Below are 27,544 nucleotides of genomic sequence, written 5' to 3' on the forward strand. Positions count from 1 at the left end.
TGTGGGATTCAGTGTTTGTTGTATTCATATAACAGGTGCATTTCGGATGTACATGTCTGAAATCTATCATATTCGCTCTCGATGTGTAAGGGTGCACTGCCTGCTAGATAATGAACTTATCACATGGTACTAGTCTCAAGCAACCAGCGATCAATCTGAATGTTTCACTTAAGGGGAATTATGACTGAAATGTTGAGAATGTTGACCAAAAAGTAGAATTTTCAATTCAACCTTAATATTCTCCAATTCAACCACTTTCAAATCTCGTTATCAGTTTTTCACAAACGGTGTTTTTAAAGATATAGATGCCGGGTTTAAATGACAGTGGCTCGGCGGATACAAAGCAAGCCGACGTCTCTTTTTCACACGCTGTATGAAAAATTAGCATCAATGTTCTTTCGGACTACAATTTTAATAATACTGCTGGAATATATTTAGACTGTACTAGGCCTACGCTGTGGGTGAAACGAAAAAGACATCCGAGGGAGTTATTTACAGTCCGGGACAGTTTTAAAGCAAGTATGTTTCTTAAAACATTCAATATTGCTTTTCTCTATCTTTTCCAGCTTTCTTTGCCATGCATGAAGTGCTCCTTGCCACACAGTTTTTATGGAATTCACCTGGAAGTTCCAGGGAATGTGTGAATATGTACAGGAATTATAATAATAATAATGTTATTTGCTTTACGTCCCACTAACTACTTTTACGGTCTTCGGAGACGCCGAGGTGCCGGAATTTAGTCCCGCAGGAGTTCTTTTACGTGCCAGTAAATCTACCGACACGAGCCAGGATCGAACCTGCCAAGTTGGGGTTAGAAGGCCAGCGCCTAAACCGTCTGAGCCACTCAGCCCGGCTGTACAGGAATTAAAAGTAGTTCTGCATTTTATTATCAGTTGAATATTACCTTCATATTTTTACTCTTGAAACAGCACGAAACTCGATTTTTGCCTATTGAATGAATAATGGTCCGCCTCTGTGTGTAGTGGTTAGTGTGATTAGCTGCCACCCCCGGAGGTCCGGGTTCGATTCCCGGCTCTGCCACGAAATTTGGAAAGTGGTACGTGGGCTGGAACGGGGTCCACTCAGCCTCGGGAGGTCAATTGAGTAGAGGTGGGTTCGATTCCCACCTCAGCCATCCTGGAAGTGGTTTTCCGTGGTTTCCCACTTCACCTCCAGGCAAATGCCGGGATGGTACCTAACTTAAGGCCACGGCCGCTTCCTTCCCTCTTCCTTGTCTATCCCTTCCAATCTCCCCATCCCCCCGCAAGGCCCCTGTTCAGCATAGCAGATGAGGCCACCTGGGCGAGGTACTGGTCATCCTCCCCAGTTGAATCCCCGACGCAGAGTTTGAAGCTCCAGGACACCGCCCTTGAGGTGGCAGAGGTGGGATCCCTCGCTGAGTCCGAAGGAAAAACCGACCCTAGAGGGTAAGCAGATTAAGAACGAACGAATGAATAATGAGAAATTGAAAATAAATGTATCTCAAATAGTTTATATCTCACTGCAAAACCCTGAGTTGTGCTTAAATATATGAGTATATTTGAAAAGCCTGCCAAATTATAGTCCAAAAAATTAAGATTTTGCCGCAAGGTGAATTTTCCACACAACATATAAAAATAAAATTGTCAATAATTTTTCAACCAAACTAATCTACTCCAAATTCTATTTGGAGCTACACCTTGTTAATACGAGCTTGTGGTTTAAATTCGGTTTTGAAAAATGAAAACCTACAACCTGTTTTCCAGTCATTGACCGGGTTAGGGATGCAATGAATGAAACATATAGATCCTATAGTCTGTTATTAAATGGGGTCACCTCTCCCAAGGTGATTTATTAATGAGTGATAAATGATAATGGAGAGTGTTGCTGGAATGAAAGATGACAGGGAAAACCAGGGTACCCGGAGAAAAACCTGTCCCGCCTCCGCTTTGTCCAGCACAAATCTCACATGGAGTCACCGGGATTTGAACCACGGTATCCAGCAGTGAGAGGCCGACGCGCTGCCGTCTGAGCCACGGAGGCTGGTGTAGTGCAGTAGTGTAGTGGTTATCACATCCGGCTAACATACGGAAATTGGATTTTGATCAGTGGTAAATTGTAGATGTTCAGAATTTCAGTCATGACTCCCCTTAACACAGTGCTCTCTTGTTTAATATCACACGTTCTGCATCTACCGTATATTCTGTCGTAACGTGACATAGTGCAGTAGTTCTCGTTGTTTGAGCTTGCGCCCCCAACGTTAATTCCAGATATTCTGCGGCGATTACCATGCAGGTACCTGGTGTTTACACAGTGTTTTTCGTGTGTAAGTGCGCAATGCAGTGCCATTTCTAACTACTGGGTGTTGTACAGTGAACCAAAAAGTTGCCTTCCCGGCTTAATTGAAATATTCTTGTTTCCTGATTGTTCTTTCGGTGAACGGCGCAAATTTTTCAAAATCAAAGTACTGTAGTGTTGGGCTTCAACTGGTTTTCTGTCAGTTATTTCATCATCATCATCTGTTTACCCTCCAGGTTCGGTTTTTCCCTCGGACTTAGCGAGGGATCCCACCTCTACCGCCTCAAGGGCAGTGTCCTGGAGCTTCAGACTCTTGGTCGGGGGATACAACTGGGGAGTATGACCAGTACCTCGCCCAGGCGGCCTCACCTGCTATGCTGAACAGGGGCCTTGTGGAGGGATGGGAAGATTGGAAGGGATAGGCAAGGAAGAGGGAAGGAAGCGGCCGTGGCCTTAAGTTAGGTACCATCCCGGCATTCGCCTGGAGGAGAAGTGGGAAACCACGGAAAACCACTTCCAGGATGGCTGAGGTGGAAATCGAACCCACCTCTACTCAGTTGACCTCCCGAGGCTGAGTGGACCCCGTTCCAGCCCTCGTACCACTTTTCAAATTTCGTGGCAGAGCCGGGAATCGAACCCGGACCTCCGGGGGTGGCAGCTAATCACGCTAACCACTACACCACAGAGGCGGACCTGTCAGTTATTTATAAGAGTTTTTCAACTGAAACACAGATAGAGCTGGCAACACTGCAAATAACTGAGGGAAAGCAAAGAGGTGATAGCACTACTTGGTTTGGTGAGAAGGACTCAAATAACCACCGATTTGCATTTAGGGCAGTCTATCAGATGATAGATTACCTATCAATTGTTTACCTGGCCTCTTCTTAAGTAATTTAAAACATCGGAAATTTGTCGAACATCTCCCTTGGTGGTAAGTTTTTTTCAATCCCTAACTTCCATTCCTGTGAACGAATATTTGCCCCAACTTGTCCTCTTGGATTTCAACCTTATCTTCATATTGTGATCTTTCCTACTTTTAAAAACACCACTCGGACTTATTCGTCTACTAATATAATTTCACTCCATCTCTCCACTGACAGTTTGGAACATATCACTTAGTCGAGCAGGTCATCTCCTTTCTCCCAAGTCCTCCCAGCCCAAACTTCACAACATTTTCGTAACGCTACTCTTTGGATACTGCCTGCTGTCATTTCTTGATGGATACAGTACTTTTTCATCCGTCTCTTGGCACAGGCCAGAGTAAAGTGTAGCTTCCACCGAAGTCCCAGTCAACATCCACGGCTGGGTCAATATGGAAGTTGCTGGGGTATGGGTAGTGCTGAGTAATGACATTCGGAGCATGACTAGTGCATCTGAGTGTTATGAAAGGTGCTGGGGGTCAGTCGTGCTGCAATAGTACTTTCTGACCCAGTGAGGAAAGCAATGGCAAACTACCTCACTCCTCATCTTGCCTAGTACGCCTTATTTTGGCGCTGCCATTGGTTTTGGGGGTTTCCTTATAACCGCATAACCTTTGGTGGTGCTATTTGAGGATCCAACCGGTCTCTGGGCTGATGACCTAACAGACAGACACACTCTTTGAATGGAAATAACCCATAAATCACCCGGAATAACCCATGAGGTCAGTCTGAGACACACGTCCACTGGGTAGAGGAAATATCTGAATCAACATTAGCCTTCCTGATACAGGCGTTGTGCCTGGTATACATTCTATCTACTTTCTCCATAGATGAGTGACATATCTATATACTCGTCGCTGGAATACATTATGAGGCCGTGAATAAGCTTTGTGTTGTGTTTTGTTGTGACTTGCCTGAAAGGAGGGAAGTTCGAGCAGCTTGGGTACACACTTACCTGCCATCGTACGTTGTTATTGTTCTAGTAGGGCACACTTTGCCCCACCTGTGGTCTACGAAGCTTGGAACATGTACGAAGTAGCTAACTGTTGCCTGTGTCCTAGCCAAAGAGCATCACCTCCTCATTCTCATCCAACCCACTTCAATACCCTACGCCACGATACATACGACCCATTACTGGGCTAAATAAACAAATCCGTCTGTGGAAGCTATCAAGTATGCAACTTTACTGCATCCAAGGCAATTGGCATCAAAATAAAAAATAAAATAAAAATAATAATTGCGTGGCATTCTAACCTTCGAGTACTGTCCACTATCACAAATCCCACCGCGCCCCTACCGAGCGAGCTATTGCGAGTACAATGTGGAAGTGTACTTGTGCTCCATAGCAACGCACGTCAACCCTCTGCCAACGATGGGTTATTTTGTATCACTTGCCTAAAAGCCCAAATCTTCCCCCTTACGATATTTGGTCTGCTGAGGAAGTCCTGAAAAGTGCGTATTTCACCACCGGTTAAACGATTCCTGATGCTGTGGAACAGGGGTTCAATCTTCAACTGCGTTGAGGAGGGTATAGAAAAACTTGTTCAGCGTTGAAACAGCTACCTGAACGAAGGGGCATAGCTTTTTGAAGAGCAAGAAGTTCTTTCGACACTCCAAGTCAGCATTTAAAAGAACATTCGGTGTGTACCTCGAATAATTTAGTGAAACTCAACGATAGCTTGTTCAGCAGCTTTTCGGTTTCTCTCTCATCTGGTAGAGAGAAGTGAAACGTCGAAATTGACTCGCAGGCAGCCAAGATGACGTCAAATCAAATGACTGTAGATGGTAATTTAGTTATTATTATTATTAATATTATTATTATTATTATTATTATTATTATTATTATTATTATTATTATTATTATTATTATTATTATTATTATTATTATTATTATTATTATTATTATTATATGCCAATAAATATACTAACATGAGTCTCTCGAATTTAGGTACTTCAGTTTTCATCAGCTTCCATGCAGCACAGTTTTGTTATGTGCGTTCTATTTCATTTCGGGAATTTTTTAATGACAAAACGTATACTGAATATTTAGGCGTTGGTTCTTTCAGAAACGCGATTGGCCCTTCATAAAATAGATTTAAATACCTGAAACACATGTTTCGTTTATCCCACTACTGCTCATGTTGCTATAACATAATACCAATATTTCTTTCTTTTACATGATTGTGTTTTAAAGTGTTTCCTCATAGCCTTAGTTGAATGACCAATAGTAAAATAATTCAGCGTAAAGTTCAAATATTAAGAAATCAAATTATCGTTAATAGCCTACAGAACAGAGATAAAAATACCAATTAAAATGAACATAATCCGCCTCTGTGGTGTTGTGGTTAGTGTGATTAGCTGCCACTCTCGGAGGCTCGGGTTCGATTCCCGGCTCTGCCACGAAATTTGAAAAGTAGTACGAGGGCTGGAATGGGGTCCACTTAGCCTCGGGAGGTCAACTGAGTAGTGGTGGGTTCGATTCCCACCTCAACCATTCTGAAAGTGGTTTTCCGTGGTTTCCCACTTCTCCTCCAGGCAAATGCCGGGATGGTACCTAACTTACGGCCACGGCTGCTTCCTTCCCTCTTCTTTGTCTATCCCTTCCAATCTTCCCATCCCCCCGCAAGGCCCCTGTTCAGCATAGCAGGTGAGACCGCCTGGGCGAGGTACTGGTCATCCTCCCCAGTTGTATCCCCGACCCAGAGTCTGAAGCTCGAGGACACTGCCCTTGAGGCGGTAGAGGTGGGATCCCTCGCCGAGTCCGAGGGAAAAACCGACCCTGGAGGTTAAACAGATTAAGAAGGAGAAGAAAATGAACATATTTTCTGATATTTTTCCAAAACTCGACTATGAAATATAAAAACAAAACATCCAAAAATATACAATATATTCTACTTTAACGTCTTCTTCCATATACAGAGAATCGTTTACTTGTGCCATAATCAGTGTTACAGAATACTGTGATTCTCCAATATATGTGTGTTTTTGGATAAATTCATTTGAACGGTGACGATTTCGTAAATAATGGAAGCTTTCAAATTAGCTTGCGAGGTTTGTAAGTTAATCTTTACCGGGCGAGTTGGCCGTGGGGTTAGGGGCTCACAGCTGTGAGCTTGCATCCGGCTGATAGTGGGTTCAAATCCCACAGTTGGCAGCCCTGAAGATGGTGTTCCGTGGTTTCCCATTTTTTACGCCAGTCGCCATTAAGACGTAACGTGACGGTGCGACGTAAAGCAAACTGTAAAAAACAGAAAGTTATTCTTTCCAGTGACGTGATGGGCATTCTTGTCAATTTCTAATGCTTCATTCTTGCCCGTAGGTTCTACTATGGTTGTTAATTGCAGCCAAGGGTACTTACACCAAACCTAGAACTCTATTTCAGGAATTAGAAAAGCTAGATAAACACCGGCATGAACGACATGGAGTGCTATACACTTCCCGTCTTAGAGACGTAAACCGACTTTGACCAGGTCTGTGGCACGGTTACTAGACTAGACGGTAGGAGTCACGCGCAGGCTGGCTTTGGCTGATGACGTCATCGGGTCTCTTCTGGCCGGCTTGCAGTGAACGCGACCCATTGTATTTGTGCGTTTCTGTTAATGATTTGCTTGTTTTTATTTAACCATTTGCCTAATATTTTTCAATTTTGTCAAATGTAATTGCCGGTTGTTGTGTAGATAATTATGTTGTAATTTATTCGAGTATTTTTCAGAAGATTACAAGTAATATAATGACCCTGTGCTTAACGAACTATTCCAGTAGCTTTCTCAGTATTACATTATCTTTCGCCTCGCAAATAAAGTATTAACGGTTCGGTTTTCGTATTTTCTATCCATCCAGTGATTTTAGAACGATTTTATACATAGATTTATTTCTAAAACTCGTTACTAAAATTAAAGAAACATGACCAATCGCACGGGATGTTTTTTACCGTTGTTTTGGCGAATTGTTGGTGTTAAGTAGTGTTGTAAACACCTAATATTATACTTTTGTATAAGTAACTATTTATCAATGTGTATTGGCCGATGGAATGTTGGTAAAAAGCCCCTGAAGAAACGTCAACCTCTTCCACCATATCAGGGGTCACTCTTTTTGGGGGGAAAAGAGGCTTCCACAGGCTTAGGCCATATAGATCTGTGGTACGGAGGAAACCCTCACAGTCAGAAAATGCGATCAAAAGTTCAATATTTAAAAGCACCTAATAAATACACCCATTTTTTATGATGGTGCTAAAACTGCATACATATTTATATTATAGAGGTACCACACAAAATATTTACATCTAGATGTTATTTCGTTGCTTTACATTATTTAAAATCAGTCTATCCAACAACTTTCTTAACTTTTTTCACACTTTTCCTTTTTTCATTAGGAGTTCGTTTACACCTCTTGTAAGAATGCATGTGCCTAAGTTTGTTTATGTTTTTCATCCTTATGAAGGTTCTGGTTCTAACAAAACATGAAACAACAAAATCTTCAAGATCAGGATATTTTTTCTTAAATTTTTTCATTTAACAATCTAAAAACTCTTGGACATTTCATAATGTAGTTTCCATGGAAGGCACTAAATTCATTTTCCATTTTAATAATAGAATTAATGCACTCATCCGTGGGTTTCATTAAGTACCCTCTCGAAATGGTTTCTAGCCAATTCCTAGGTGAAGGAGAAATGTTCACGGTTTGGGTCCCGTACATGTTAGCTTTCTGGGGATACTTTCTCTTCAACCTATAAGCTACATAGCCAGCAATCATTTGTAGTAGCTTGTTCTTCTCTCTAACTACTTCGACAGACACGTTTGCATGATTTAATTCGCTGGGATACAATGGTAGGGAGAGGATGATCATAAAAGCGACCGAGTCCTCGGATCTGGGAAAAGTAGCTCTCAATTATGTCCTGGTAACATTTGTCCGCCATTACGTAAGTATAGCCTTCTGATTTTAAGTCCTTATATAGACCACGAAGGCTACTTATAGACATTAGAAAACCTTCTTGAAAAGGAAGGAGTTTGTTTTTGCCAATTATTCTCATGGTGAAAATTAATTCGAATAATTTATCAAGAGCATGATTTTGTTGCTCTATACAATTCCCATAGGCTCTTTTCAAGCTGTTTGTGCCACACGCGTGGACACGGGAGTTTAGGACGTCAAATCCATTATTAATCGTGATTACAGTCTCTCCTACATAGCTGAGCTCTGGGAAGTTATGGCATATTGCTTTACCCACAGTCAGTGATAACAGTTCAGCGGCTTTCCGTACATTTTGCCTCTCCGTTCCAGTCACAAGGATATGCTTCATTGAAAGCTTGTGAGCATACTGTAGGTCTTCGCCCTCACTTTGCATTTCAATTAATTTTGTAAATGCTTCTTTTGTGAAACATTGCCCACTTTCCAGTTTATATCCTTCATCAAGAAGGTGATTCCGCAGTAATTTAAGTACATGAGGCACATCACCAAAAAACCATATGTTACGTTCTTAATTTGATGGGTTTTCCAGCGACGGTTTTTGCCACGAAGTATTCAGATCTGTCATACATTTCCTATTTGAAGGTCCCATGTCACATACAACTGCCTTAACTTTAAATCCGGAGCTTTCTACGACATGAATTACTTCTATTAACAGTTCTCTTGACATCGCTGTATCAAAGTTGTAGTAGATAGGTTGCATCCACTTTTGAACTAAACTTCTTATTACAATGACTTGGACATTATCATGAGGTCTTCTAATCATTTCTTCATTTTGATCAAAGCACAAGTCGTTGTTAACCTTCATTTCATCAAAGCTGAGAACAACATCTCTTTCAAAATTTGTAAAAAGACTTGATTGTGTTTTTAAGATATTAATGCTCAGCTCAATGAATCCAGGAGAAATAGAAAACTGTCTTAGCCGTCGTTTGATTGTAACTTCGCTAGGAAGAGGGTAATTAATCACGTCTCTAACAAAACACAATGCTTTATATAATATAGACCGCAAGGTTACCGCCTTAGCAATGTCCTCAGATGACCAACTTGAGCATCTTCCTTTTACTAAAGCTTGCTGTTGACTTTTAGAAAAAGTACCCTCAAAAACTTGAACTTTATTTTTTAATTTTATTATCTCGGTATAAGCTGCACTAAGACGGTCCTGAAGATCCTTATTTTGCTGTTTTAAGTCACAATTTTCTAGTCTAATTAACTCCAATTCTGAAGTCAGTTCAGCAATTTTCTCATTACAGAAACACTGATGTTTACTTCTGTCATCTAATTCCTTCCTCAAGATTGCATTATTAATATTTTCTGCTTCAATTGGCGCCTGCGATGGTAAAATTTGCCGTATCTCCTTACGATGATTTCGCTTTTGTGCCCTTATTTCTCGATCTTTACAGGACTGACTCGCTAAAGTATTACTACTCAGTGGTAAATTTAAATGTGGTACTGTGCCAGTCCTTAAATTACGTTTAATTGGAAAGTTTAACAACTCACCCTTCAAGTCCCTTCTGTAGTCCGAATTGTCGAAGTGTACAGAGCATACACGAGCATTCTCAATAGTAAAGGAGTCAGCCCGTTTACAGGCATTAATCCACTTTAATTTAATGTCACTGTTCTTTGGAAAACGATGAAATTTAATGTCTAAATCCTTCTGGTGTCTATCGTGGTTAGAGCAACCGGCGACAGCACAACACACCATGGCACAGCACAACACAGCACAGAAAAATTAAATTCTTACACTGTTGACAAGATAAACACCATCACTAGACTAATAGCACTCTGCTTCGTTTAGCGAACAAGGGTGCCTTGTGACGTCAGGAGGCGTGGCTTGCTATTGCGCACCCAACTGATGACCCCTACCGTCTAGTCTAGTAACCGTGGTCTGTGGTATGTTCTTGAACACACGAAGCTAGCGGGCCTATGACCACGCTCCCAGGAATTAATCACATACCGAACAAGTGGTCGTGCGGTTAGGGGCGCGCAGCTGTGAGTTTTCATTCGAGTGACAGTGGGTTCGAACCCAAGTCTCTGTAGCCCTGAGGATGGTTTTCAGTGATTTCCCTATTTCATAGCAGGCAAATGCTGGGACTGTACCTTGATGAAGGCCTCGCCCGCTTCCTTCCCATTCCTAGCCCGTTCCTATCCCATCGTCGCCATAAAACCTGTCTGTGTTGGTGCGACGTAAGGCAAGTTGTAAAAAAATCTCATACTGCCGGTCTGATTGGTTCGGACGGTTAAGGCGCCGGCTTTCTGAGTCCAAGTTTGTAGGTTCCATCCTGGTTCAATCCGGTGATATTTGAAAGTGCTCAAATACGTCAGCCCCATGTCAGTTGATTTACTGGCACGTTAAAGAACTCCCGCGGGATTCCGACACCTCGGCGTCTTCGAAAAACAGCGAAAGAAGTTGGTGGGACGTAAAACTAATAATAACATTATTGTAATCCTATATTAACTTCTGTTTTGGGCTGAGTTAACCCCAGGAACAATGGTGTATTTGAACAAATAGAAGCCTTGTTTCTAAATTTCTTGACTTTCTTATGGGGGAATGAGCCCAGTTCCTCGTTGTTAAGCAAGTGCGCCTTTATGACCTTCGTCAGAATTGTCTTCTTCTTCTCCTTCTGATGCCTTCTTCTCATAGAAGATTGGTGATAATCATAATGTGCTTATTCCTATTTTTTCACTCCCCCTGTCGAACCATTGTCGGAGTTTCCGCATCTGGGATAATCTCTGCCCTCGTGCATATTTCCCCCTAGATTTTACCATCCGTTGTACCAGGCTGTATTGGTCATTTCTGAAGACATGAGAGCGAATACTTCATTTGATTTCCCAGTAGGTGAGTAATCCTCGTTAGTGATGCGGTGTAATTATCAGGTAATTATTCAACATTCTACGATACAACCACATTTCAAAAAGTAGCAGTTAGTACACTGTCAAACCCTTAGTGTAGCCTGTACTGTACTTGGTTTCTTAAGTGTTTTGAGAATTAGAGCCGAGTGTCATAGTCGCTGGATACTCACCTAAGTAGGTGCAGATCGATTCCTGACCAATATGGGAGAAATTTGTGAAATTAAAAGTTACACCTTATATAATTCGATTTTTTTTTTTTTTGTTAGTTGCTCTACGTCGCATTGACACAGATAGGTCTTATGGCGACGATGGTATAGGAAATGCCTAGGATTTGGAAGGAAGCAGCCGTGGCCTTAATTAAGGTACAGCCCCAGCATTTGCCTGGTATGAAAATGGAAAACCACGGGAAACCATCTTCAGGGCTGCCGACAGTGGGATTCAAACCAACTATCTCCAGGATGCAAGCTCACAGCCGCGTGCCCCTGACCACACGGCCAACTCGCCCGGTACAATTCGGATTATACAAACAAGAAACTAGTGACGTCGGTTTGTTTGCGGTCAGGATATCGTTAGTCATGTAAAAATATAATATAAAATTTAGCCTGTGTAATCTGTTTACCCTGCAGTCACAGTCATCCTTCCATTTAACGCAACCCCATCCGCTGCACTTTCACCCCAAAAGAGATCTCTACTGTTACATCCCTTTAATGAAGGCTTCCCTGGATGTTACACTTGCGCTGGTGCTCGCGTGATGTAAGAGGCTTTTCCTTATACAGAGAACTGCGCGGAAGAAGTTTGTTGACAGTAGCGTTCTTCGGTGTAATTGCTTAAAAATTAATCCCTTCGTGAGCAAGTGCCATATATCGTAGCTGCGCTTGGCTTAAGTAGTACGATAAATAATTACTTGAAAGCACAGTTTAAAATAAATTTTAAGATTTTCCCCTTCTGACATACTGAGTGCGAGATTGGGGAAGATGATCCCACATCTTCTGCGAGTAAATGAGGGTTGTATGAGATGGGAATAATTGTGGATTACATTTATTAATCGGCTACGAATAAACCATACCATAGGGAGAAAATAAAAACGTCTATATTTCCCTGTTATAGACATTCCGCGGGAATTTCGGATTAGTAAATTAGTAAATTGGTTAATCCAAATTAATGAAATTTTGTGAATCTCTGGATTTTGTGGAATGTGATGCTCGAGTCTTTAGCCGACATTGTTCTCTGAGTGGTATAAATTAAGAACCTTCTTTTCTTATTTGATAATGAATGACCGAATTTGTATTTCTTTTCAATATAATGGACTAATACATTAAAAAAAGGAAAAAGTGATGGTGAAGTTTATAAAAAATGTTTGGTAAATGCTGGCCAAAATATTTTAGAAAATGTGAGACCATAAAATCAAAGCAAAGTCTTCTCCGTACAAGCCATGAAGGCCCTTGGATGGGGTGGAAGGTAAAGGCTCCCACCATCTGCAACCTCGGCACTTTATGGGGTGGAAGTGGGTAGCTCTACGCCCGGCCGCTTTTGCTCCTAGGAATGAACCTGGTACTCATTTTTGGTGTAGGGTGAGTGAACTTCACAGCCATACGCACCTCCGGAAGTAAAAATTTCGTCTCTTAGATTTTTTGACTTCTTGACAGGGAATCGAACCCACGTCCTTCCGGGTAAACCGAGCACGCCTTTACCGCTTCGGCCAGGCAGCGCCTTATGAGAGACCTTTGTGAGACTTTAAATGAACAACGTGGTGAGAAAGTTGTTTCATCCTCAGTTTGAAAGAAATAAGATACCTTGGCCACGCGGTTTTGCAACTTACAGGATGGTTCCCCGGTTGTACCTTCCTTTAACACTTTCTGCACCTTATAAAGATAATCAGTACAGCAACAACCACCACCACCTAAAATATTTTTGTTACGTCGGTGGATGCAGAGTGGGTCTCGGCGCAGAAGTGGACACGGCCGGTGCGTGGTCCGAAAGCTCTGCACTCCGACCGGCCAAACGAGCAGAGGAGGGATGGCCACGGCTTCACCGTTGCTGTACGCCTCTGTATTCGGGAGACGAGGAGGGGCTGGCCCCCATCGACGGCTGTCCTGAAAATGATTTTCCATGGTTTTCTATTCTCCTGCACTAAGGGGAATGCCGGGACAGTTCCTAGCGTAGGCTACGGCCGCCAACCCTCCCACCTTCTCCGTACATCTTCACCGCAACAAATCTCCCGGCCTGAGAGACGGCTTCACTATTTAAGAGGCCCGCCTCACCCTTCAGGGGAGGAATGAAAATATTTTAACAGTGCTATTTTTTTGTTAGTGGCACTAACACATTGAAGGTAGGATTCAGAAGGAAGCGACAATGGTCATAATTATGATACAGCCTGATTTGCCTGGCGTGAATATGGGAAACCACGGGAAACCATGTTCTGGGCTGTCGACGGTGGGGTTCGAACCCACCATCTCCTGAATGCAAGCTCAGAGCTACGCACACCCTAACCACACGGAACATTGGTAAACAAACATAATTTTTCTGAAAACCCAAGATGAAAACCACAACTACATGGACGGAAGATGGGAAGAAAAAGCACAGCGAGAGGATGAAGAGATTCTGGTAAAAGGAGAGAGCAAATTAATTTTCAGAACAAGTCCAATCGCGCTACTTAGTTGGGCACAACGTTGTTAAAAGTATAACGATTTAATAATATTAAATGATATCTGATTACTGAAATCTGGAGGAGGGGCCGATGACCTAGACGTTAGGCCCCTTTAAAAAGCAAGCACCACCATCATCAACATTATCATATCTGGAGAAGTGGTGATCTTCAAATGAAAACACACATATAATTCCAAACTGGATAACTTTTAATTTTACGCTCTTTTCGCGGGAATATACCGAACCAATCAGAAACCTTCTCGTGATAGAATAACACATCTGAACTCCACGCGTTTCTTTCTCTACGGAGTTCAAGCGATTGTTTTCTTTTTATTCACTTGTCGGAGCAAATATTTTCGCGGAGCGTCTGACAAGGTGTTGACAAGGCTGTCACTTGTTTTTCATTTCAGGCTAGTGCCTACACACGGCTCGATAGACGTCGCTCACCTCCCGGGATACGCAAATCATTACCTCCGACAATGGCTGTTATTGATGAGGTTTCAACACACGCTGGGTCATACGAGGTACTTCTGATGCCATTCGTTTAAAAGATATCGATCACCAAGTTCATTAACCCAAATGTCTCCTCTGAAGAGCGACCTAACTGTCAAGGTCACAAAGTTTGCTGACAGACCATCGCCTATGTATGCCAGTTCTTTACAATATTCCTACCCTATTAATTGCTACCTGGTCTCAAAATAACATAGCCAACTCCATCTAAATTCAACTGCCGACCTCAGCAAATATATGGATAAATGACTCGCTGATTGTGACAAATATTTCATGCCTTGGAGACAGTAGGTGAAGATAATACTACTACTACTACTACTACTACTACTACTACTACTACTACTACTACTAATAATAATAATAATAATAATAATAATAATAATGTCCGCCTCTGTGATGTAGTAATTAGTGAGATTAGCTGCCATGCCCGAAGGCCCGGCTTCGATTCCCGTCTCTGGCACGGAATTTTAAAAGTGGGACGAGGGCTGGAGCGGGGTCTATTCAGCCTCGGAAGGTCAACTGAGTAGAGGGGGGTTCGATTCCGTCCTCATCCTCATCCTCACCCTTTTCCGTGGTTTACCACTTCTCCTCTAGGCAAATGCCGGGATGGTACCTAACTTATGGCCACGGCCGCATCCTTCCCTCTTCTTTGCCTACCCCTTCCAATCTTCCCCAGACCACCCACCCCAGCAAGGCCTGTTCAGCATAGCAGATGAAGCTGCCTGGATGAGGTACTGGTCCTCTTCTCCAGTTGTATCCCGCGGCCCAAAGTCCAACGCTCCAGGACACTGCCACTGAGGCGGTAGAGGTGGGATCCCTCACTGAGTCCGAGGGAAAAAACAACCCAGGAATGTAAATGGATTAAGAAAGAAGAAAGAAATAATAATAATAGTCCGCCTCTGTGGAGTAGTGGTTAGTGTGATTAGGTGCCAACCCTGGAGGCCCAGGTAGGATTCCTGACTCTGCCATGAAATTTGAAATGTGGTTCGAGGGCTGGAACGGGGTCCAGTCTGCCTCGGGAAGTCAACTGAGTAGAGTGGGTTCAATTACCACCTCAGCCATCCTCGAAGAGACTTAAGACTTAAGATCAACTAGTATTCTGCTCCTCATTTGTCAGGAAAAGTTAACCCGATATCGTTACTAATCTCTCTGATATTAAACTTGTCTATGATGCATTCGCCATTTTCCTCAATTTCCCGTGTATATTTTCCTGGGCCAAAAAAGGGTGGACCTACGGTATTTAGTACCTAATTCCCTTCATGGTTTAACGTAACAATAACATATCAACGTTTTGCGACGATGCAAGGGTAGGAAAAAGCTAGGAGGACTGGGAAGGTAGTGGCCGTGCCCTTACTTAAGGTACAGACCACAATTTTGCCAGGTATGAATATGAGAAACCACGGAAAACCACATTCAGGGCTGTCAACGGTCGGATTTAAACCCACCATCTCCCGAATTCGACCCGAACCACGCAGTCCATTCACTCGGTTAACGAATTAGTTCTCTCCTGAGGGATGCAATTGAACTGCTGCCACTACCACTGAACGTAGTGACTCAGTATCCAAAGAAACCAGAGAAGTGAATGTAATATTCAACCAAAAGTTTTCATCTGGAAGAATTGTTTGATAACAACTGACTGCCAGCAAGCATTCTTCTTCAGAACAAGCAAGTACATATTGTGTTTTAACTGAAATAAAATGACTTAAAACACATAATTAAACACAAACGCTTTGTACCTGAAGTAGAGTTTCAGCCGCCCACTAACTAATTTCCCCGGCAGGCTCGGGAATTTTAACCATAATTGGTTAATTTCGCCGGCACGGCGGCCTGGGTGTATGTGTCGTCTTCATCATTATTTCATATTCATCCAGACGCGCAGGTCGCCTACGGTGTCAAATCAAAAGACCTGCATCTGGCGAGCCGAGCTTGTCCTCAGACACTCCCGGCACTAACAGCCATACGCCATTTCATTACCTATGACCATTTGACCACAATTTGTTTGACGTCAACGTTATGTCTACGCCATCAAATATTTATGACAGAGATGTACAAAGCCAAATACCACATTTCGCTGCCACATAGTCATGGCGAGCGACATTTTAAAACTACAAAACTGTCATGTCTTTATTAACATAAACGGTACTAGAAAATTCACAAAGAGAGTTTTTTATTTCATGCTATGATTCTTACCGTACTCCAAAGGGTACGGAAAATAACACTTTACTGTACTGTAATTAATTTTCCACACTGTTTTGTTAGAAATCGCGTCTCATTAGGAAACACGAATAGATTATGAATTAATCTAGTTGAATTATTCCTCTGGCAGATTGCAGGACGGTGGTTTGTGCCCATCTACAGAAAAAATGGTGTCTCTGCATTTCGAACTCAAGTAATCTGCCGCCATCACCATGTTGATTAATGTGTATGTTAAACAGATAAATATTGTATATATTACAATATATGATAAAATGTCGTATTACCTTCATTACTCCAGGACCGAACGACCATGTTTACAACCCTGGTAGCTTAGTGGACCGTTCACAGCTTCAAATAACATTTTTGATGTTTTATTACCATATAACTCCATATATATCTCTCTTATATATTTCTTATCAAGATAATCACAACAAATCAACAAGAAGGTAACTGCATGAATCAAACGTGTGATTTGCGTGATGGCATGTCAAAATTATTTATAATTAAGTTAAATATGTAATTAAAATAAAATTCACCATAGTATGAAATTCCGCTCTCGCCTGAGGCTTCTACATAAATATCTCACTCGTGAAGTAAATGATCACTTTCCGTAAGTTGGTGTAAATAACTGTTTCCGTTCACCTTTCTTGGAGTGATTGGTTCTCAAATAATAGTCCACAAAGAGTAACTTTAAATCGTGAACATGAAACTCATCAACCATTATCATTACCATCAAATGTACGCTTCCGTAGCCTAACGGTTAGTGTTATTACCTGCCGTCCTGGGGGGCTCGGGTTCGATTCCCGGTACTGACAGAAATTTAAGAATGACAGGAGGGCTGGTATATGGTAAATGAAATGAAAAATGAAATGGCGTATGGCTTTTAGTGCCGGGAGTGTCTGAGGACATGTTCGGCTCTCCAGGTGCAGGTCTGTTGATTCTATCTGATTTGACTTGCGCGTCGTGATGAGGATGAAATGATGATGAAGACGACACATACACCTAGCCCCCGTGCCAGCGAAATTAACCGACGATGGTTAAAATTCCCGAACCTGCCGGGAATCGAACCCGGGGCCCCTGTGACTGAACGCCAGCACGCTAACCATTTAGCCATGGAACCAGACAGGTATGTGGTTGAGATGGTGCATGCAGCTCACCTCCACTGGGAGTGTGCCCGAAAAGAGCTGCACAACCTCGGCATGAGAACACGATTTTACCTCACCATCAAATTTACCTGGGAGCCGGTGACCTAGCTGTTAGGTTCCTTTAGAAAACAAATATCATCATCATCATCATCATCATCATCATCATCATCATCATCATCATCATCATCATCATTATCAAATTTTTTCCTTCGTGACTAAAAGTTTGACGGCTCATCCCCGGCTCGATCGATTGTATTTTCCAATCCTCCAGGCTCTGAACTGTTATAATTACCCGAAATGTGAAAAATAACTGTGGATGATGAGTCCCTGACCCAGTTTAAAAATAATTATGTTTGTTGTTTAAAGGGCCTAACAACTAGGTCATCGTCCCCTCGTTTAAAGATATCTTATGTTGCACATAAATGCATATTTCTCCCATTCTTATTGTTTGGTCGTATTTGACTCATTTTAGCGATATAAAATGAGATGTTCCACCTATTCATTACTATTCAATGTTGATATTATTTATTACATCGGGAACTCCAAAAGTAATGCTAAATAAAAGATACAACAAACGGACAACATAATAATGTACTGTTTTATATTAAGACTACGATTTTCTTAAAAGAAAAAGTGACACGATATGTAGTGTTGGACATATGTGCAAAAGACATCAGTTTTAATGGACTCATGTGTAACCATAACTTCTTCTTCTTCTCTTCTACCGCTTTTCCCATATCTAAGATTTGCATCAATGTAATGTAATGAATAATTTAGTTATCAAGAATTTTATTTTTCGTTATTACGATCTAAAACTTGTATCAATATAACTGTGTCGCACATGTGGATTTGGCCCTATTTAACGGACGGATGCACTTCCTGACGCCAACCCTACGTGGTGGGATATAATCACTACTGCCTGTTTATGTGACTCTTGGTAGTGTAATATGTTGTCTGAATATGAAGAGGAAAGTGTTGGGACGAACACAAACACCCAGCCCCCGAGCCAGAAGCATTAATCAGACGAGATTAAAATCCCCGACCCGGCAGGGAATCGAACCCGGGACCTCTGAACCGAAGGCCTCAACTCTGACTATTCAGCCAATGAGTTCGTGTGTAACCACAACATATTTCATCAATGCTTCAAGACATGCCAGTAGTGTTATATTAGGTGTTGGTGTTTTCAAATTACATTTAATGTTCTTTTCCATTTATAATTTAAGGCTGAAGATGGCCCAATACAAGGGTCGAAACTAGTCCCGATGTAATGAATAATCTACATATATAAAATAACTTGTCCTGACTGACTGACTGACTGACTGGCTGATTCATCATCGCCGAGCCAAAACTACTGGACATAAAGAAATGAAATTTTGGCGATATATTCATATTAAGATGTAGGTGCTCGCTAAGAGAGGATTTTTGGATATTCCGTCGCTAAGGGGGTGTAAAGGGGGGGGGGGGTAAAATTTTAAAATGGTAGCTATATCTCAAAACTTTCAAAGTTTACAGATGTAAAAATTGGTATTTAGAATCTTCTTTAAAAATAAGGAAACACATATTTTTTTGTTTTCAGAAAATCCCAATAGGAGGGGTGAAAAAGGGTAAAAAATTGGTTCAATGCCTTTAATCAGGATACCGGCACTTATATATCTCAGAAACTGAAGATATTACAGACCTAAAAATTGGTACTTTTGATCTCTTTTAAAAATAAAGCAACACGTACTTTTTTTGTATTTGGAAAATTCAATTAATGAGAGAGTGAAAATGGGAGTGAATTTTGAAAATGAGTGCATCTATATCTCAAAACATAAAATTTTACAGATGCAAAAATTTGTATTTAGAATCTTCATTTAAAATAAACACGTATTTTTTTCGTTTTCGGAAAATCCCAATAGGGGGGGTGAAAAGGGTTGAAAAATGGATTGAATGCCTTTAATGAGGATACTTATATCTCAGAAACTGAAGATATTACAGACCTGAAAATTGGTGTTTGGGATCTCCTTTAAAAATAAAGAAACACGTATTTTTTTGTTTTTGAAAAATCCAATTAATGGGGGAGTAAAAAGGGGGTGAGTTTTTAAAATGAGTGTATCTGTATCTCAAAACTTTTAAAGTTTATATATGTAAAAATTGGTATTTAGAATCTCCTTTAAAAACAAAGAAAGACGTATTCTTTTGTTTTCGGAAAATCCTAATAGGAGGGGTGTAAAAGGATGGATAATGGGTTGAATGCCTTTAATGAGGCTACTTATATTTCAGATCCTGAAGATATTACAGACCTGAAAATTGGTGTTTGGGATCTCCTTTATAAATAAAGAAACATGTATTTTTGTTTTTGAAAAATCCAATTAATGGGGGGGAGAGTAAAAAGGGGGTGAAATTTTTGAAATGAATATTTATATCTCAAAACTTTTAAAGTTTATAGATGTAAAAATTGGTATTTAGAATCCCCTTTAAAAATAAAGAAACACGTATTTCTTGTTTTCGGAAAATCCCAATCGGAAGGGTGAAAACGGGTGAAAAATGTGTTGAATGCCTTTAATGAGGCTACTTATATTTCAGAACCTGAAGATATTACACACCTGAAAATTGGTATTTGGGATCTACTTTAAAAATAAAGAAACAGGTATATTTTCGTTTTTGGAAAATCCAATTAATGGGGGGTGAAAAGGAGGGTTAAATTTTTAAAATGAGTGTGTCTACCTCTTAAAACTTTAAAAGGTTACAGATGTAAAAATTGGTGTTTATAATCTCCTTTCAAAATAAAGGAACACGTATTTTTTGTTTTCTGTAAATCCCATTAGGAGGGGTGTAAAAGGGTGAATAATGGGTTGAATGCCTTTAATGAGGATGCATATATCTCAGAAACTGAAGATATTACAGAACTGAAAATTTGTGTGTGGGATCTCCTTTAAAAATAAACACGTATTTTTTGTTTTTGGAAAATCCAATTAATGGCGTTCAAACAGGAGTGACAAATTGGTGTGACTGGGTATTTGGAATTTCCTGTAAATGTAAAGAAACATAGGTGATTTGAATTTGGAAACTCCACTTAAGGGGAAATAAAAAGGGGTGAAATTTTAAAATGAGAATTTCTACAGTATATCTCAAAAAACTTAACCATTTTTCACTTCTGTAACATGTTATTTTTTTATCTCACGGAAAAATAAAGAAACGTGTATTTTTAGTTTTCGGAAATACCACTTGGGTTGAAGGGGGGGGGTGTAAAAGTGACTGAAAATGGATATTTCTTTTAATTAGGCTACTGATATCTCAAAATCGAAGATGATACAGACGTGAAATTTGATATTTGGAATCTGCTTTAAAAGTAAAGAAACACGTATTCTCGGAAAATCCAATGAAGTGGGGGGGGGGGGGGGTGAAAGAATTGAAAAGTTAATTGACTTAATTGTATGAGAATACATACATCTAATAAAAACTAAAGTTGTTACAGACGTGAAAATTGGTATTTGGATCTCCTTTAAAAAACAAAGAAAAACGCGTTTTGGGGGAAAAAAAACCATCTTGGGGGGGATTGATTTTACTGTTCATAATGTACTTATAAGGAGCCTCCGTTGCTCAGGTGGCAGCGCGCCGGCCTCTCACAACTGGGTTCCGTGGTTCAAATCCCGGTCACTCCATGTGATATTCGTGCTGGACAAAACGGAGGCGGGACAAGTTTTTCTCCGGATACTCCGGTTTTCCCTGTCATCATTCATTCCAGCAACACTGTCCAATATTTCATTTCATTTGTCATTCATCGATCATTGGCCCAGAGGAGTGCTTCGGCAGCCGGCACAATTCCTATTGTCGCCGCTAGATGGGGCTTTACTCATTCCATTCCTGACCCTGTCGAATGACTGGAAACAGGCTGTAGATTTTCGATGTACTTATTCTGATCATAAACCGATCATTTTTAATCTTTCCTGGGTTCGTTTTCAACAGCCATTTTTTCCTTCGGAGAACGTTCTTACATTACAGTAGATTCTCCTAGCATATAAATAAACAATTAGACACATTTGAAATAAACGATAGGAATGCGACTGACCGCCAAATTTTTCACCTCTATAGTAAGGTCAATAATGCACGGAAGTATGTCATTCGTATCGCCAGAAATCCCGCACACTTGCCTACGCGCGACAATGGTGCTGGTCACATTGTCAACAATGACAATGGCAGCAGATGAAATTTACCGCCAAGTAACGGACTTGCATCTTGCTGTGGGGTTCAGAACATCTAATAATAATAATAATAATAATAATAATAATAATAATAATAATAATAATAATAATAATAATAATAATAATAATAATAATAATAATAATAATAATAGTAATGTTCTGGACCGTCGTCAAATGTGGGGACCGCGCTGGAAACGGGTCCTGGACGGGTAATGACTAAGAATGCAGTCCGGCCGCGGGTTCAGTACCGCCAAGCCACCCAAGACGACACCATGCCGGATCTTCTGAAGGATTTGATCCATATTAAAAACGCTTATAGGAAAAGATGGCAAAGATTTAGGGACCCAACTGACCGGGTGGAATACCTAGACCTAGGCCGGGAAGTACGAAATCGATTGCTGGAAAGAAAGATTGAAAATGGGAGGAAACTTGCCGTAATCTATTAGAAAACCAGTCAGATCGCGAATTTTGGCGGATTCTCGCAGAAAACGAGTCAGATCGCGAATTTCGGCGGATTATGTATCTAAAACAATAAGCATTGAATTATAAATTTCAGTGTAATACCGTAGCGAAGCACGGGTATCTTGCTAGTATTAACATATTATATACAGTATTGCATAGGCGGACCTTCTCATCCTCGTTGGCAACACTGGAGGTTCCCCTTCAGAGATTTTTGACATCTAGGACATAAAGAACAGCCTTGTAAAACATTGCAAACTTCGTACGTGAAACAATTTTCGAGGAATGAAGGTTTTTCTTTTCGGAGATAATCCCCATTTAGGCCCCTTAGGGCTAGAATGTTTTAAAATAGTTCTTATATAAAAATCACTTTCCTCCACAACTTTGCCCACACTTGTGATGTAGCACAAGTGGATTTGGCCCTGTTTTACGGCCGAATGCGCTTCCTAACGCCAACCCTATTGCGTGTTTCTGTTGTGGTTGGTAGTGTGCTGTGTTGTACGAGTATGACGAGGAGAGTGTTGGAACAAACACAAACAGCCAGTCCCCCAGCCAGGAGAATTAATTAGATGCGATGAAAATACCTGACCCGACTGGGAATCGAACCAGGCCTCTAAAGGGAAGGCGTCAAGGTTAGCCGTTCAGCCAGGGAGTCGGACAGTTCTCAATTAAAAATCTAGGACATAAATGTGCAACCATCACTTGAAAATTTAATTTCGTGCGTCGAACTGTTTTAGAGGAATGCATGTGTATCTTCTCATTTAACCCTCTGAAAACTCTTACCGGGCGAGTTGGCCTTGTGGTTAGGGGCGCACAGCTGTAAGATTGCATCCGGGAGATAGTGGGTTCGAGCCCCAATGTCGGCATCCCTGAAGATGGTTTCCCGTCGTTTCCCATTTTCACACCAGGCAGATGCCTTGATTAGGGCCACGGCCGCTTCCTTCCCACTCCTAGCCCTTTCCTATACCACTGTCATCATAAGACCTATTTATGTCGGTGCGATGTAAAACAAATTGTAAAAAAAGACACCTTAGGGATTGAATGTTCTAAAATATGTATTTCTGACTTAACACATAGGACGTAGATGCGATTATAATCTGAAATGTTAACATCGTACGACAAGTGATTTCGGAGAAATTAATATTTTTATCGAGCCTATATCTCTTATTCACATAGTCCCCTTAAGGGTGCATTGTTTAAAGATAATTTATTATTTAACATCGGAAACACAGAAGAGCAAGCATCATGTGGACTTTCAATATCTAATTTCCAACGGTTTCGGAAGAATGTACATTTTTGTTTTCGAGACAACTGAGCGATGAAATGTTTTCAAACCTTGTCTTCTTTGTTTATTTATCTCTTCATGGAAATAGAAGCAACTGATATGTGAAATTTCGAATTCGTTCATCAAATGGTTTCGGGGAAATGAATGCTTTTGTTCTTTTTCAAAACTTGCCTTATTTAACATTTGGGACGTAAAAAAGGAAAGGAGCAACCATTACGTGAAATTCCTACTTTGTGTGGCGAACATTTTCGGAAGAACAAATATTATTGTAATTTCGGAGTTTAACCACCGTTTCATCCTCTTAAGGGTATAATATTTTCAAAGCCTTTATTAAAAAACACCACACGCATAAGGGTAATCACAGTAAGAAATTTCATCTTTCTACATTTGGAAGTTGTGTAGATACGGTAAACTAATCAGCCAGTGAGTCAGTGGAATTTCGCTTTTATACAGATTAAGATACATACTCGCGTGCTATGCACTGTCATAATATCAACCCATAAATTGGGAATTAAAAAATCTCCGAGCTTGTTGGCTGTTCGATTAGGGCCGCGCAGCTGTGAGCTTGCATTCGGGAGATAGCAGGTTCGAATTCCACTTAGGGCATCCCTGAATATGGTTGTCCGTGGTTTCCTATTTTAACACTACGAAAATGACTGCACCTTAATTAAAGCCACGATTCCTTCCTTCCTTCCTTCCTTCCTTCCTTCCTTCCTTCCTTCTCCGAGCCCTTTCCTATCCCATCGTCGCCGTAAGACCTATGTGTGTGGGTGCAGTGTAGAGCAATCTTAAAGAAAACAACGAATGATAAAATAACAAACCTTTGCTGCAATAGCCCATTAATGACCTTGGCCTCCCATGATGACTGTTGCCCAGCTAGATGGCCTGCAGTTATTCGAGTGTCACGATGTTACCATGCCGACATTCTCAGGCGTATTTTTAACTTACGCGATTGTTCCGCTACCTCTAGGTATAGAGGCCTAGGAAGTCTTACATTTTCACGTCCTTCGTAGCCCTTGTCTTTCTTTACCGATACCTTATTTTTTTGAAGTGTCGTATCCCTTCATTTTTTCACTCTGATTAGTGTTTTGTAAAGAGGATGGTTGCCTAGTTGTACTTCCGCTTAAAACAATGATCACTACCGCTCGTATCAACAACTCCTCCATTGTTCTCACGAGGCTGAGTGTAACTCATTCGTGCCTTGAGTCTAGAATTATAATCCATCGACTTGTGGGAATCAAACCGGGTGCCTCTGTGTAGAGCCTGATACGCTACGCTCGTCTACGGGGCTAGCTAAAATAAAATAGTATGAGCTCACTATGTACTCAATGTACACCTCCATTCTGATATCATTAGAAGCCTAGTTTAATCTGAGGTAATCTAATCTATCTATTTACGTTTTCCTGCATTTTATATTTTTCTAATATTTGAAGGTATTTTAATTGTTTCAGGTTTTATTGATAACGAATATGCACAAATATAATTGCACGTTCGTGAGCTAATCACTTGAATACCACTGGGCTGATTGCAATTATTTGTATCCATCACTGGCCTGATTCAATCAATGGCTGATTGGACACAAAATGGTCAACTCGACTTATTCGCCACTGCTATAGTCGAGTGTTACAATGCTATCGTGTCACTGTCACTAGATGTCATTTAATTTGATGTGTGTGTGTCTAATTCCATTTTAAATGTTTCATTTTAGACCACCATGCGTTCATGTCGTATTCGTCTCATTTATGGCTTAAAAAATATAATGCGCCTTTCTCTTTAAATGATTAATACACTGACTGACTGACAGAGCAAATGCAACACCAAGAAGGAGTGGTTCGAAAGGGATGAAAGTTGGGGAAAAAACAGAGACGGCACGGACGAATAATTGATGTTTATTTCAAACCGATATGCATGTTACACAATGCGCACGGCATCGACTCAGTAGGATGTAGGACCACCGCGAGCGGCGATGCACGCAGAAACACGTCGAAATACAGAGTCAATAAGAGTGCGGATGGTGTCCTGAGGGATGGTTCTCCATTCTCTGTCAACCATTTGCCACAGTTGGTCGTCCGTACGAGGCTGGGGCAGAGTTTGCAAACGGCGTCCAATGAGATCCCACACGTGTTCGATTGGTGAGAGATCCGGAGAGTACGCTGGCCACGGAAGCATCTGTACACCTCGTAGAGCCTGTTGGGAGATGCGTGCAGTGTTTGGGCGGGCATTATCCTGCTGAAACAGAGCATTGGGCAGCCCCTGAAGGTACGGGAGTGCCACCGGCCGCAGCACATGCTGCACGTAGCGGTGGGCATTTAACGTGCCTTGAATACGCACAAGAGGTGACGTGGAATTATACGCAATAGCGCCCCAAACCATGATGCCGCGTTGTCTAGCGGTAGGGCGCTCCACAGTTACTGCCGGATTTGACCTTTCTCCACGCCGACGCCACACTCGTCTGCGGTGACTATCACTGACAGAACAGAAGCGTGACTCATCGGAGAACACGACGTTCCGCCATTCCCTCATCCAAGTCGCTCTAGCCCGGCACCATACCAGGCGTGCACGTCTATGCTGTGGAGTCAATGGTAGTCTTCTGAGCGGACGCCGGGAGTGCAGGCCTCCTTCAACCAATCGACGGGAAATTGTTCTGGTCGATATTGGAACAGCCAGGGTGTCTTGCACATGCTGAAGAATGGCGGTTGACGTGGCGTGCGGGGCTGCCACCGCTTGGCGGCGGATGCGCCGATCCTCGCGTGCTGACGTCACTCGGGCTGCGCCTGGACCCCTCGCACGTGCCACATGTCCCTGCGCCAACCATCTTCGCCACAGGCGCTGCACCGTGGATACATCCCTATGGGTATCGGCTGCGATTTGACGAAGCGACCAACCTGCCCTTCTCAGCCCGATCACCATACCCCTCGTAAAGTCGTCTGTCTGCTGGAAATGCCTCCGTTGACGGCGGCCTGGCATTCTTAGATATACACGTGTCCTGTGGCACACGACAGCACGTTCTACAATGACTGTCGGCTGAGAAATCACGGTACGAAGTGGGCCATTCGCCAACGCCGTGTCCCATTTATCGTTCGCTACGTGCGCAGCACAGCGGCGCATTTCACATCATGAGCATACCTCAGTGACGTCAGTCTACCCTGCAATTGGCATAAAGTTCTGACCACTCCTTCTTGGTGTTGCATTTGCTCTGTCAGTCAGTGTATGATCTATTTACGTTCCTATGGGTGAAAAATTATGCGCGTTGTTAATGAAATAGGTTATCGCATTTTAAGAGTAGAAATGGTTTATACTGGGTTCTATCGTTACTGGGCTATCCATTGACCTCAGTGTTCGATAATAACTAAAACATGGCGGTGACGTGTTTGTCGTTTCACTGTGCCAAGCTTTGTACTGACCCCTCCAACTCAGAATACCGTAAATGACATTTTCGTGGTTTTGAGATTGTTCGCTTATCATGTACAAAAAATTAGCTCTATCAACTGGAAAATTATTCCACCCTGATTCGCATTATATTTTTAGTTAACTCAGTATTTAAGAACGTAGTAACTGTTATTTTTTAATTTGTTATAATTAAGAACATCGTAACTTAAATGGAGTGTTGCCTATAACAAGTTCTGTAAAAGTGAAGTTACGATTATCTCACGGGAAGTATTGAACTCATTCGCTCAACACTGCATGTTAAGGATTGCACTGATGTTGAGCATCTGTCCGCATTGATGTCCTAAGATGTTCCAAGTTTCCATTCTTACTGCTTAGTGATCTGAGAGATCATCAGTTGATTATACACTGATCAGCCAGAACTTTATGACAACCTACCTAATAGCCGGTATGTGTACCTTGGCATGGAAGTAATGAGGCCTTGGTAGGTCGCTGGAGGGAGTTGGTACCACACCTGCACACACAAGTCGCCTAATTCCCGTAAATTCCGGGGGACGATAAGCTCTGACACCACGTTCAATCACATCCCAGATGTGTTCAATCGGGTTAAGATCTGGTGAGTTGGGCGGCCAGCATATCAATTGCAACTAGCCACTGTGTTCCTAGAACGACTCCATCACACTCCTGGCCTTGCGACATGGCGCATTATCTTGCTGAAAAATG

At 41.6% G+C, this 27,544-nt stretch overlaps 1 protein-coding gene across 1 annotated transcript in view; it reads left to right on the forward strand.

The window, feature by feature from the left end:
* Slob (Slowpoke binding protein) overlaps positions 1 to 27,544 on the forward strand; it is a 635,348-nt gene that overhangs the window by 498,001 nt on the left and 109,803 nt on the right. The gene's annotated exons all lie outside the window — the stretch shown is intronic.

The sequence above is a fragment of the Anabrus simplex genome, chromosome 1 (assembly GCF_040414725.1).
Source record: "Anabrus simplex isolate iqAnaSimp1 chromosome 1, ASM4041472v1, whole genome shotgun sequence".
Lineage (NCBI taxonomy): Eukaryota > Metazoa > Arthropoda > Insecta > Orthoptera > Tettigoniidae > Anabrus > Anabrus simplex.